The sequence below is a fragment of the Periplaneta americana genome, chromosome 9 (assembly GCF_040183065.1).
Source record: "Periplaneta americana isolate PAMFEO1 chromosome 9, P.americana_PAMFEO1_priV1, whole genome shotgun sequence".
NCBI lineage: Eukaryota > Metazoa > Arthropoda > Insecta > Blattodea > Blattidae > Periplaneta > Periplaneta americana.
This window is the reverse complement of record NC_091125.1, coordinates 134,362,082-134,377,548: the sequence shown is the minus strand read 5'-3', so window position 1 is coordinate 134,377,548 and position 15,467 is coordinate 134,362,082. Positions and strand designations below refer to the sequence as shown.

Genomic DNA, 15,467 nt, shown 5'->3' with positions numbered 1-15,467 from the left:
CACTCTCGATATCTTGATATCTCTATACTCTCGATATCTCGATATCCTTCTTAATTTCAGCGCTGGCCTTCTATGCCCGAGGATGCGGGTTCGATCCTGGGCTAAGTCGATGGCATTTAAGTGTGCTTAAATGCGACAGGCTCATGTCAGTAGATTTACTGGCATGTAAAAGAACTCCTGCGGGACAAAATTTCGGCACATTCGGCGACGCTGATATAACCTCTGCAGTTGCGAGCGTTCGTTAAATAAAACATAACATTTTAATATTTCCTTCTTCATTTCAATATCTCGATGCCCACAACACCTATATGTCGATATATCGATGCTTTCGATACGTCTATAACCTCGATGCTTTCGATATCTCGATACCTTCGATACTTGGGAGTACCCAGAGCAATGAATACTTCTGGGAAAAGAAATCGATGCTTTTTAAATACTTTTAGCGTTTAAAGGATTCTATTTTTTCTCCTTTTTTTGTTTCAGTTCAGCGATGGATTAGACTTCGTACTATATCAAAGTTTATGACATCATGCGGTATATCCGTCTCTGTTTTGTATTTTACAGAAATGTGTTGTTATTTTTTCGCTATTAAAATATTTGGTAACATGTTGTAAAATAATACATTTTCAGAGCTCGTAAATGAAGAAAATAGTAGCGAATGTCGTAAGCTGGGAAATCCCTAATCACCGTTACGTAAGAGGAATTTCTGGGGAAATAAACATATTGTAAAAGGTTTACTGTTGTTACCCTTCGCCCAGAATGGTTCAAGTCAGGTATAAGGCGTTTGAATGAATTACAGATATGTAACTGAAATTGGCAAGGTCCGATATTCTTCGGAAGAGTAATTTATTCAAAATTAGGAAATCAGTACCAGGTTCTTAAGTTGTCGTTAGCAATAGAACGCGGAATATATTAGCAAAGTGTGAAATATTCTATTGGTCTATGAAGTATCTATTTTTTGTTGTTGTATGTTCAGTTTTAAATTTACAAATTACAATATCCAAGATATATAAAGTATAATATATCAGCATCAAGTATCTAGAAATTCTCGAATTGACTCCTTTCTGATTCCGTTGTAATAATTTCCTTTGTTAATTTCATTTTTTCTTTTAATTTCTTTCGATTTATTGTCTTTCTTTCTTTTCCTTTCTGTTATTTATCCACTTGGTTTATTCGTTAATGTCTTCTTCCTTTGTTCATTTAATATTTATTTTGTTTTCTGTTTTTCTTTTTTTTTTCGTTCTTCCCTCCGTTTCTGCTTATTTTGCTTATTCGTATTTATTTCGTCATTTCTTTTTATTTTATAATTCTGCTAGTTTATCCTTTATCAGTTTCATACTTGTTTAATTTTTTTGTATTTTATATTTTTATTTGTTTTTGTACATTTTTCCATTTTCATTATTACGTACTACATTAATTTTTTCTATTTCCCTCTTTCTTTTTAATTTTTTGTTTCCTTTTCTTTTTCTTTTCTTTTCTCTCTTTATTCATTGCGTTATTTGCTTATGTCTTTCATTGTCTTTTGACTTGCTTGTTTCCCCTTTCTCATAATTGTAGTTTTATTTCCGTGTTTTTCTTTCCTTTTGCTTTTAGTTTCTCTTTCCTCTCTAATCTGTTTTGTGTATTTTCTTCCAATTCTCTCTGTTTTCTTTTTATTTATTTTTTGGCAAAAGGCACTTCACTTTGTTTGTATTATAAAATATGTAATTTAGCTATAAAACATGTGACCTGATTTGTCTATTCATCACCAGAAAGAAATGCTGTATTTTGCTGCATGGAAAATTTTACTGATCATATTTACATAAACTTATCATTTTATTTTCTGACTCTCAAATTGAAATGTAATTTCCATGCTGCGATATTCACTTGAGCAAGATAAACATTTCACGCATGTTGACGCGGTTATCATCCATAGTTTGCTGTGCAGAAGGGACAATATGACACACTCTTGCAAAATGGAATAATTAATGCTCCACCCTCTGGTTACATAGGAAACTTATATATTAACGTTGCAATTTACGCCCATTCGGTTTCCATTCTGCAGTTGTGCATTAATTAATATCAAACAGCTGAATGGCTGCTGATAGAAACTTTTGCTCGCCTTGTATGATGGACCTGCACAAAATCCCGTTGCCATACCAACCACACGAACAAGGTTTCCTAGCCACTCCCACGTTGTGTATGTAACAGTGCTGCGAAGTTGAATTCAGTGGGGGGAAAAAAACTGTTGCCAATAGTCACCAAATTGTTGTCATTGACGACACAAAGGAGGAGAGTTAGGCCGGCGCTATGGATCGGGTCTCGGCATAGCTCAGATGGTAACAGCACTCAGCGCGGCAAGGTGAGGGTCCTGGATTCGATTCTCGGTGCCAGAACGAATTTTTACCCTTTAATAAGTATCTAAGTGATGACTACATAAAATCCAATAGTGAATAGAGTATGGCGAGGTCCTCTAATACTCGTTCCAAGGTCTTAACCTCCTTTTGTTTTCAACCCGACTAGGCTCTTGTACTATTGTGTTAACACGGAGTTTTATCCTACTACTACTACTACTACTACTACTACTACTACTACTACTACTACTACTACTACTACTACTACTACTACTACTACTACTACTACTACTACTACTTACTGGTTTTTAAGGAACCCGGAGGTTCACTGCCGCCCTCACATAAGCCCGCAATTGGTCCCTATCCTGAGAAAGATTAATCCAGTCTCTTATCATCATATCCCACTTCCCTCAAATCCATTTTAATATTATCCTCCCATCTACGTCTCGGTCTCTCCAAAGGTCTTTTTCCCTCCGGCCTCCCAACTAACACTCTATATGCATTTCTGGATTCGCCCGTACGTGCTACATGCCCTGCCCATCTCAAACGTCTGGATTTAATGTTCCTAATTATGTCGGGTGAAGAATACAATGCGTGCAGTTCTGCGTTGTGTAACTTTCTACATTTTCCTGTAACTTCATCCCTCTTAGCCTCAAACATTTTTCTAAGCACCTTATTCTCAAACACCCTTGACCTATGTTCCTGTCTCAAAGTGAGAGTCCAAGTTTCACAACCATAAAGAACAACCGGTAATATAACTGTTTTATAAATTCTAACTTTCAGAGTTTTTGACAGCAGACTGGATGATAAAAGCTTCTCAATCGAATAATAACACGCATTTCCCATATTTATTCTGTGTTTAATTTCCTCCGGAGTATCATTTATATTTGTTACTGTTGCACCCAGATATTTGAATTATTCCACCTCTTCAAAGGGTAAATTTCTAATTTTTATATTTCCATTTCGTACAATATTCCCGTCTTTACTTGCTTCAAGTAAAATTCCCGTATTTTCCTGAACCATTTTCAAAGTTTTGCCTACTCTTCGTTCAAACTGAAAATAAGGACTCGATGGGGTTGTTGGAACACTTTTAATATTCTGTTAGCTCGGTGGCTCGTCCTACTTGAGATTTTATAGGTAGTGTCCTGATTTCTAGTTTTAAGCAATCTTTCTTGACGTAGAATGGGCTTACGTCTTTCCCCACACCGAGTATTCCACCCTCTCCGGGATTCGCGGTGAATTAAAAAAGTAACAGAATTTCTTATGCTTACTGTAACAATACCATTCACAGTCGAATACTAATGTTATTAGTAAAGCTAGGAAGTTTGTACCAAAACTGTTAAGTTGTGAGAGCTTGTACTATATCTCTACCGAGTGAAGAAATGACATACGAAGTATACAATTAATATTGTAGCCTCATTATAACAAATAACAATGAACATTTTCATTTTATCAAAAGAAATACTTCTTTTAGGTTCAGAAAAAAAAACATTTGTACTCTGAAAATATTCGTTCTACGTCACAAGACGTTACTGGAGCAAATATGAAATATGATACAGTATTTATTACTATCATCAGGTGAACAACTACTTTGTGAATCTAATAGTGTATGTCGTATGTGGCACATAATATTAAACCCATAACTGTTTTCAAGAAAATTTTTCGTTTCTATTGTAATGGCAGCTAGGAAGTTCGTATCGTAATTCCGATGTTGAACTTGGACTGTAACGCAACCGAATGCATAGCAGCACGAGACGTCAACATTTAACTAAGAATAAGCGGGGAAAAAATAAACGTGTTACACACTCCTGTGTGCATAATTATTCAATAACAGATGGGTTTACTTTATCTGGAATCATGCATAATATTCATATTATGTAAATAATACAATAATAACAGAATAGCTCACTTTGTTCAGGACCTAAAATATTAATATAAATTAACAATATTCTTCAAGCCATTCACGAGTGTACACAGATCAACAGAATGCCACTATGCGTTGTTTATGAACATACTGTATATCGTCTGCAGTGAGCGGCGTGGGTGACATCTATACTCCTCGAATTCCTTGTTACAAAGTATTAGGAGCTGCAAGACAATGAAAACTTTTAAAAGGAGCTTAAAGGATAGTATAAGCTATTTCGTTCTCTGCACGTTTACCTACTGATAACGCTGGATGTTCACAATTATACCTATTATTTAGTATTATTTCAAATAAATTAACACTCTATGTCAGGTATGCTCAAAATTGTAAAAGCGCCGAATACACGGATGATGCTGCACTACATAACACACACAGTGTACGAACTGGGCTCCGCAACTACATTGCAGCACCGCCCGTGGCATCGCGCTTACTGTCTTACAAATACGGATAATAAACTGAATTTTAAAAAGGAAATATTCAGTTATTACATTATTTGTTATATTTTATACAGTTGTGATACTATTATATAATAGATAATGTTATTTTCATATTCCACATTCAACATGTGTAGGCCATGTATTGTGGGTCCCTATCACCACGGCATGGCGCGTCCTCAGGTTGCGGATAGAGGAGACGGCCTCCAGATATGGAGGGTAGCTGCGAATATATTGAATAAGCAGTCGTGGACAGCCGATAAGGGGTGGTCCTCCAGCTTGGGGTTGGGCGAAGGGCTAACAACCCATCACCGTAAAAAACAGCTTGTTACGTATCCCTATAATAAGCCTCGGAATAGGACTGATTCTCTGGCACGACCACAGCAAAGGAATATAAATGACACTCGGGAGGAAATTAAACGCAGAATAAATATGGGAAATGCGTGTTATTATTCGGTTGAGAAGCTCTTATCATCCAGTCTGCTGTCCAAAAATCTGAAAGTTAGAATTTAGAAAACAGTTATATTACCGGTTCTTCTGTATGGTTGTGAAACTTAGACTCTCACTCCGAGAGAGGAACATAGGTTCAGGGTGTTTGAGAATAAGGTGCTTAGGAAAATATTTGGGGCTAAGCGGGATGAAGTTACAGGAGAATGGAGAAAGTTACACAACACAGAACTGCACGCATTGTATTCTTCACCTGACATAATTAGGAACATTAAATCCAGACGTTTGAGATGGGCAGGGCATGTAGCACGTATGGGCGAATCCAGAAATGCATATAGAGTGTTAGTTGGGAGACCGGAGGGAAAAAGACCTTTAGGGAGGCCGAGACGTAGATGGGAGGATAATATTAAAATGGATTTGAGGGAGGTGGGGTATGATGATAGAGACTGGATTAATCTTGCACAGGATAGGGACCGCTGGCGGGCTTATGTGAGGGCGGCAATGAACCTTCGGGTTCCTTAAAAGCCATTTGTAAGTAAGTAAGTAAGTAAGTAGGCCTATTCTTTTCTGCAAGTAATCGGAAATCTATTTCCAACGAATTTACTGCAATGCACAAAAGATTCTCATCTGTTAATCGGGATCTATGTTTGGATTTTTGGATTTAGCAACCTTCATTCTCGAAAATAATTGTTTGCACACATACTGTGACAGCGAATAAGCTCATCTTGGGATATTGCGTTTTGTTCATTTTTGAATATTTCTATGCTTGGCAAGTCATATTCTCCACATTTAGTTCTGAATTCTATGTGACTTTGTAAATCAATTAACTCGTTCTGGAAATGCACTCTCACAGATTGTACTAAATTTACTATGACAGGATTAACAAGAAGGTTAATATCACTTTCCATACGTCTAAAATCATTAAATCTATGTTCTGTGAATTCACAATTGAGCTGTTCCAGTACAGAGATCTAATTAACTATATTTTGTTCAGGCACCATACATCTCTTTACAAGTTCACCATCCGTGAAGGGTTTTTAGTGCCTTAGCTAATTCCCAACATACTACACAACTTGCTCCTAAACATAGATTCTGAATTGTTCGACTCTCTTCATTGTTTGGCCTATCATGAAGTGCTTTCAATGCTTGAAACTGTAGTGCACTTTGCACCCCTGAAAAATTATTTTATCATAACATGTATTTCTGTTGGAATAAAATCACTACAATAACAATAATTGTAGTAGTAGTAGTAGTAGTAGTAATAATAATAATAATAATAATAATAATAATAATAATAATAATAATGTTGATATATGAATTCATGTTACAGAAAACAGCTTCCCTGTCATTTCGGCATGTTCTGGATGGCAGAGCGTATAATGTTTTATGTTGCTCAGTAGTATTCCTGACGTACCTTACAACATAGTAAACACTTTACGTTTTCACAACAAAAATATTCTTCCTCCCACACTGTACGGAATGATCGTTTGCTTGCAGAAGGTTTTTACTGTGTCATTGTCCCGCACTGTTCGTGCGTTTACTAAGTACTTGAACTGCCTTTGCAGCCATCCGTCGAGCTTCGAACGAGGAAAAGCACGAGGAAAAGCAAGCAAGGTTGTGATTACAGAACGTAATCGGGAGTCAGAGAATGAGCATACCTGCTCTATGTATATTAGTTCAATTTTCGTATACAGTTTGTAGCTCATTTTATATCTAATAATTCATAGAATTTTATTGTTTTATTATTATTATTATTATTATTATTATTATTATTATTATTATTATTATTATTATTATTATTATATTTCCCTTATTTTCTGACACTAAATGGCATTTGTTTATTCAGTCGTTGGATTGAAGGAAATCCCAATGATTGCGTGAAACGGTTGTACTTGAGTTGAAATAATAATATCCAATACCGGTATGTACTTTTTAACATTTTACTGTATTTCATTTGATATTCATGCATAAATATAACCCATATATCCAATATTTACATGAGTATTGGTTGAACAGTAGAATTTGAACTTTAGTTGTTAAGCAATAATTATTTTTTACTTGTTTAATATCTGACACGAATAGGTCTATGATAGTCTAAATTAAGTAGGTCGCGTAGTTCATACAAGCAAGATATTTAACACCTCTAGCAAACACCATATAAGAATAATTATTCTTTGTGCTTCTACTTATACAGAGTTGTTATCGATTTGGTTTACCGATGAACTGCCGCGCGGGTCCCCGGCGAGGTAGCGGCCGTCAGAATTAGTACCATAACAGCGCAATTAAACAACACATTTACCATATAATAGATGCTGAAAATGTCGATTATCTTACCCCACACAAGTGGAATATTGCGTAAATATGTTCTCGTGCACTCTCCCCAGTTTTACCATTGATAATATTGTAATTTCTGACTCTGCTATCTTTCGGTTCCTGAAATCAATTGAAATAATTCACATTCTTTTTATAGCATACAGTAGGGCATAGTGTTAATGTTAAAAATTAATAAACGTGTTCCTCCTCTTGCAGGAGTTATACGCCAGTCTGCTAAGCTATTTTAAAGTGATTTTTGTGTTGAACTTTCGAGAGTAGCGTCAGTGCCATCTAATGTAGATTCTATTAAAATTGGCCTGCTATTAGGGAGGTTTTTTTTAAACACCGACCGCATGTTTTCAAATTTATTCACTAACTTATTTATTGTCTGTCTCGTTGGCGGTCAAGTGTTCAAAAAATTTCGCAATAAACTCCATGCAAGCCCGGCTAGCTGATTCATACTTATAACATGGATAAATATATAATAGGATGCGAAACTGCGGTCAGCACCATTAGGATTTGGGGGTTTGAAATAAGGTGATCAGCGCCCAACGTCGCAGGTGGTGAATATTAGAACTACGTGTTGGGTACATTACCGAGAGTTCTCTATCCGTTCGAGATATTGCTGTACGGGAGAGTCGAAGATGAAGATGGCGAACTGAAACTTGCTAATAAGTGAACATAAAGTGATACGTGTGTGTATAAGCAGTGTATGTTAAACAGTGATGTTTATGGATGTTGTAAAAATAGTTTTGTTGAATGTATTGTAAAGTAATAGTGATATAATAAATTGAACTATCTAAGTAGTTCCTGCAGACTTTTCCATACCCAAAGAATACAATCCCAATTATCTAACCTTTTGCTTTATTGTTTGTCTCTGTCTGGTTATATTTTAATCGGGTAGTGTAAAACACATCGTCTCTTTTATCTTCCTGTCGGCTCTGGTAAGAATTTTCAGTAGAATATGCTGTGAGGAATAAAACTATAAATGTTTTATTTTAAATTGGGTTAGTTTTGAATATCGATGAGGGCGGGAGGGAATACTTTCTGCACAGTTTAACATTTTCGTCGCCAGGTGCGCTGCTAAATGCATGGAGTAATTACTCTTTTCGCTACTTGGTGCGCTGCTAGATGTAATAACACCCCTCCCAGAAATAGATGGCAGCAAGATCAATTTCTACAACAGCGCCTCTAGTATGTGTTACGGGAAACTCATTAAGTTTCGTATCCTATTATATATTTATCCATGCTTATAATGTGTCTTACACAACTTGAAAATGCGTCACAGTCCTACCATCTATCCGCAATATGCGGAACCCGAATCACGCAAGTGAATTAGATAGGAATTGGATACACACATACACATGTCTTACACACAAATTCTTTTTCTCATAGAGTCAAATAGTCAGCCAAGTTATGCGATATCTCTCACGAAACTGCACTCACTACAATCGCACAATTGCATAACACTCATATACGCGTCCAACGTGAAGAGGAATCGGGAAGTAAAATGGACGGTAGACTAGCGCCGGCCTCTTTACATGCCGTAGGTCGGTAAACCAAACCACTAACAACTCTATAGTAGACCATGGATTATGTAAGAACGTGACAAGTTCTTTGTCGCCATGGTACTACAAATGACGCCAAAGTTCACAGAAAAAGCGTTTCATGTCAAAACGTTACAACATTTCTCCTCTTGTAGATCGAGTAGATCTACTTTTATGTCTAAAAGTCTTGATTTTAACATTATAATGGTGTTGCAGATCACGAATCGTGGGATTTGATTGTAGAGACTGGATTAATCTTGCTCAGGATAGGGACCGATGGTGGGCTTATGTGAGGGCGGCAATGAACCTCCGGGTTCCTTAATAGCCATAAGGAAGTAAGTTATGGAACTAAAATAAACTTTTGTGTTACTCTTGATATAATTTTATAGCGATTTTATTTTATGTCTTACCAATCGAATCAATCAGCAAATAGACACGAATAATATACTATAAATTTGTCTGTGGTGGTCTAAAAAGTCTTGAAGTCTCCCCTTCGAATCAGCGATGGGACATTACTCTTAGAAACTTCTTCGAGAATTGCATAAAACTGTTGTATAGTACGATACGTGAAGAAATTTCATTATCACTCAAGGGCAACATAGTTTTATATACACGATGCCCGACAAATCCCGCATGATACTAAATCTTAAAATATGTTGAATATGTATGTATATATTTATTTACACTGCAAGTGGGCAAGCACCCGGTGGCAGTGGTATATACAATATTAACAATACACAATAAAATGATAAGCAATACACAATACAATCTACAATACACAACACATATACAATGTTATACACAATACAATAAGAATACACAATACAATTTAACACAATAATAATAAAACATAAAATAAAATACCTAATTTTACAACACAACCTACATAATTATGTATAGGTCCTACATAAGTTTCAATAGTCTTTCACTTTACTCTCATCTCATTCCCTGTAGTGGCACTATGACGCATTTCACTGACACTTTAGCACACATTTCACTGACACTCTGTAACACATTTCACTGACACTATAGAACACATTTCATTGACGCTATAAATTATCACTGATCGGAACTGTTCACTGCACTGTAAAACCATAACTTCACTGACTCACCTCGCTTCACTGATACAACAGTTCAAATAAGTCAAATAATTACATCCTTATGCATACTTATAAACAGAACTACATTTATACTAAACATTTCTAGTCTAAGGCCCTCTTACACGCTATTTTTAAATAATTTACAATTCAAACCAAGGAAGTAAACTCGTCAGGCTAGATAAATACATGTCACCTTAAAAAATTAAATGTTGAATGTCACCCTAATTTTAATTTTCACTTTATACACAACTTTTTAAATTATTCTTGAATCTCCTTAAGGAAGGACAGCCCTCAAAGACCGCTGCAGGTAGGTCATTCCAATAATTTATAGTTCTATTTAAAAATGAGAATTTACCTACATCCGTTTTCTGTTTCCTACATTTGATTTTAAAATCATGATCGTTCCTACCATAGTATGTTGGCTTTTCTAACCGAGCCGTTATGTGTACCCATGCTTTCTGACCTAGATGTGCTCTATACAATGATGTTATTCTAGTTTTCCTACGTCTGTTTTCCAAAGTTTCCCATTTAAGTTCTTTTATCGTATCGTTTCCATCTTCTCTTTTACCTTTAACAAATTTAGCTGCCCTATACTGGATTCTTTCTAAGGAATTTATCTGGTATATTCTATAGGGATCCCAACACGTAGTTCCGTATTCCATTAACGGTCGCACTAACGTTTGATATGCTATTTCCCTCGATTTGGGGCTAGCCTTTCTCAAGATTCTCATAATAAAGTGAAGTGCCCTCCATGCTTTACCCGTAACATTATCAACATGCTCTCCCCAAGAAAGTTTGGAGTTTAAATACACTCCTAGGTATTTACAACATTGTTCTTGCGGAATTACAACACCACTGAATTCGTAATTAAGACTAGTTTCCTCTCGGGTTTTACAAAATGTTATAGATTTACTTTTAGAACCATTTATTTTCATCCTATGCTTTAACGCCCAGTTATAAATTTTATTCAAGTCTGTTTGAATAGCATCTACATCTGAATTATTTCTAATCTTTCTATAGATAATGCAATCGTCTGCAAATAGCCTCATATTTGATGTAATATCCTGGCATAGGTCATTTACATATATTATAAAGAGTAATGGACCCAGAACGCTGCCCTGTGGCACCCCTGAACTTATATTTCCAATTTCCGATATTTCATGACCTACTCTAACTCTCTGGGTTCTACCTTTTAAGAATTCAAATATGGCTCCTTCGCATTCAAAATGTGACTATAATCGGAAATTCATGTTATTTACAATGCGGTATAGCATGTCGGCGATAATTTCATGATATTTTCCATCGATTCACTATCTTAGGTGTTGTAGGTGACGAATCTCGACTTCTTTCCTTAAGGGTATATGTACGTGAACGACCACAATAATTATTATCAGAAAATGCAGGCTCTAAATTTCTAAAATTTTATAAGGAAATGAACTCATAATTGGATAAAAATTACAAGGTACTACAACAAGACTTATTAGAACTTAAATATCTGATAAAAGTATAAAAAGGCTAATAATAACATTTTAAAGAATTCACTTTTTACTTTAAATTAAATTTTCCAAAATCTGAAAATTTTCACACATATTATTTCATAACTCCACAAACATTAGAGATAAAATTCTGAAATTTTGTACACTGATTTAACATGAATTTATACAAAAGATAGACTACAATAATGCCTATTTCTTTGAAAATAGAAAAATTAGGTCACAAAACATTATGCAAATTTTAATGTATTTTATTCTATATAGGACAAATAAAAAATTAATTGTAATAAACAACTCTACATGGCTGAGAGTAGTCTACTTTTTAGAAATAAGTGTTTATTACATGCAGGAAAAATATTACAGATGTCAGAGAGACCATAACAATGTTATGGTTACCAAATGCAACTGCAGAATTTTTTTTTTCATACTCTGATAAAACTGGTTTGAAGAATATTATTAGTAATTTTTTTATACTTTTATCAGATATTTAAGTTCTAATAAGTTGTTGTGGTACCTTGTAATTTTTGTCCAATTGTGAGTTCATTTTCTCATAACATTTCAGAAATTTAAAGCCTGCATTTTCTGATAGTATTTGTGTTCGTTCACGTACATATACCCTTAAAATAACCCCAGAAAACAAAGTCAAGTGGATACAGGTCAGGCGACCTTGATGTCCACTCTTTGGGTCCTCTTCAGCCTATCTACCCATCGGGGAGGTTGTCGTTAATTTCGCACAGGAGTGGCATAATGTGGGTAACATCCTGCATGAACCCTTCTGGTCTTTCGCCTAGCAGATCCAGTTCCGACAATATCTTATGTGACATCAGTGCAGAACTGACTCGACAACTTCCGCGATCGGTGGATAGGCAGCAGAGGATCCAGAGAATGTGCTGCCAGTTAGCCTAACTTAAATCCACTAGACTTTGTTTTCTGGAGCTATCTTCAGGAAAAAGTGCACGAAGTGAAGATTCGTGATCTGTAACATCTACGAAAAGTTCTTCACTAAAATCCTCCACGTATATGTTTAACAGAGTAGGTAGCGGACCATATTCAATGTAGGCTATCTTATGATTTAGCGTATGGTACGAGATTTGTCGGACACTCTATACAATAAAACACATGTTTTTACTTTTCAAACGGTCCTCGTAATTGGTCTGAACAAGAAATATTAACAACAAAATCCTTGAATGAGAGATAGCTCTAGATCTGCAAGAACTCTCAACGTAGTGGGAGCTCTTGTGCCGTTGTTGCAGCGAGGCGCGCTCCAAAGCCCCCTGCGAGTGTCAGTGAGCGCAGCGCCCGCCGTCCGCTAGTACGGACGAAGGCACCTGAGCGAGCACTGCTGAACAGCTCGTGTCGTATCGACAGTGTTGAGTGGATTCATGCTAAGCGACGACACTGCATCACATACAGCTGCCATTTCATGTGATCTCGAGTGTGATCGTGTTGTGCTTACCGTGTAGTGGGTTCTCAGAGTTCCTCGGTTCGAGTATAGTTGATTTTAGGCCGATGTTTCGTGTGTTGACGAAGAATATCGTGTGACACCTGAGCCTGTGAAAGCACTGTCACTAAAACACTGAGTCTTTGGTTCGTATCTGGCTTACATTTATGATCTCTTTAATAATTTTGTGTGAATAATACTGGATTCATTGCAGGAATATTTCCATTTCAAATACTTTTGTGTTATAATAATCCATTATATTATTAGGCCTATTATTATTATTATTATTATTATTATTATTATTATTATTATTACGCTATCTTTAATCAATTATTGCTCTTAAGAAAAATTTAACCTATTATTATTATTATTATTTTATCTAGTGATTTTATTATCTATTACCTCAATAAATAAAGGATATATTCTCATTATTGCAACTAAAAGTGTTTATTATTATTATTATTATTATTATTATTATTATTATTATTTTATCACTTGGTTTTGTCTATTACCTCAATAAATAACTTGTGTATTTTCATTATTGCAACTACAGCTGTTCTTATCGCTATTAATTTATGCTTACGTCACTGTTGTTATTATTATTATTATTATTATTATTATTATTATTATTATTATTATTTTGTCAACTGATTTTGTCTATTACCTCAATAAATAACTTCTGTATTTTCATTATTGCAACTACAGCTGTTCTTATCGCTGTTAATTTTGCTTAAGTCACTATTATTATTGTTATTATTATTATTATTATTATTATTATTATTATTACTATTATTATTTTGTCAACTGATTTTGTCTATTACCTCAATAAATAACTTCTGTATTTTCATTATTGCAAGTACAGCTGTTCTTATCGCCATTAATTTATGCTTACGTCACTGTTATTGTTATTATTATTATTATTATTATTATTATTATTATTATTATTATTTTGTCACTTGATTTTTTTTTCTATTACCTCGATAAATAACTTGTGTATTTTCATTATTGCAAATACAGGTGTTCTTATCGCTATTAATTTATGCTTACGTCACTATTGCTATTATTGTTATTGTTTATTATTATTATTATTATTATTATTATTATTATTATGTCACTTGATTTTTTTTCTATTACCTCAATAAATAACTTGTGTATTTTCATTACTGCAAGTACAGCTGTTATTATCGCTATTAATCTATGCTTACGTCACTATTATTATTATTATTATTATTATTATTATTATTATTATTATTATCGTGATGTAAATAAAATGATGGTGTCCTCTGTAATTTTATGACTAACAGATATATCGTTCTTATTGCCTATAACATACTTAGTTGTTATCGTTATTAGTCTTGAGTATACTAATATTATTATTACTTGTTTTTATCTTTATTCTGTTATTTTCTCGAATATCCGACATTTTTTTAGTGAATATGTATCCTAATATATTGTCATTAGTTATGTTAGTCTATTACGTTGTATTTTTTTCTTCGTTATACAGTAAATACCTGTATATCTTTTTATTTCCCAACTACAGGAATATTGTCATTAGTTTTGTTGCAAATTGTCATCACTTAATTATTACTCGAAACACTGTTACCAGTGCGACTGCCGTCATTAAGACGTTTCGTTATGATTAGTGTTACTTTTTGACGATCAACACTTGTCTTACATCATTTGATTTATCGTTTATTACCACCAGTATTAGTTTAGCGTAATAAGATACATTTTCATAATACTGACACACAACGGTGAATGTATATAGTTTGTAATAGTTTCTCAACAATGCTCGAATTATATGCTCATTAAAAAAAAGGCATGGAAAGTAGATGTATTACTATTGCACCAATATTACAGAACGTATGTCCTTACCAAGCTTCTCGTAAAAAGGAAATGTGGTTTAATTATTTAAATAATCAGTGATTCTGTACTGCCGTATATATATATATATATATATATATATATATATATATATGTATGTACAGTATGTGTGTATATATAGGGTGATTCAAAAGTCCGGCCACATATACAAATTCCGTTATTAGTGCAGATAGTTAAAAATAGAAATAGGTGAAAAAAAGTTGTCCAATGTAGTTTCGAATGTAGCGTGCTTGAATTTTTCAATAATACGTATCTAAAATCCTCTAGAGCTAGCGGAAAAGCTCCTAATTTGGCAGCACTGGGATGGTGGGTGTGTCGTTAGAGAGAACAGCCTCAACGGTGTAATCTTCGTTGAAAATTCAAGCACTTTAGATTCAAAACTATATATTTCCAACAACTTACCCCTTTTTCCAATGTTTTACTATCTGCACTAATAAGGGAGTTTGTCTATGTTCCCGGACTTTTGAATCACCCTATTATATATATATATATATATATATATATATATATATATATATATATATATATATACGATTTGCATTTTATATTTC

General features: G+C 34.4%; 1 protein-coding gene across 3 annotated transcripts in view; it reads left to right on the top strand.

The window, feature by feature from the left end:
* alpha-Man-IIb (alpha-Mannosidase class II b) overlaps positions 1-15,467 on the top strand; it is a 1,305,824-nt gene that overhangs the window by 416,766 nt on the left and 873,591 nt on the right. The window contains exon 1 of one of the 3 annotated variants that reach the window (XM_069835936.1): positions 12,924-13,178. The exons of the other annotated variants lie outside the window; for them this stretch is intronic. The gene's annotated coding sequence lies outside the window, so the exon portion shown is untranslated. Of the gene's footprint in view, positions 1-12,923; positions 13,179-15,467 lie in introns of those variants that run through there. 3 annotated transcript variants of the gene reach the window in all.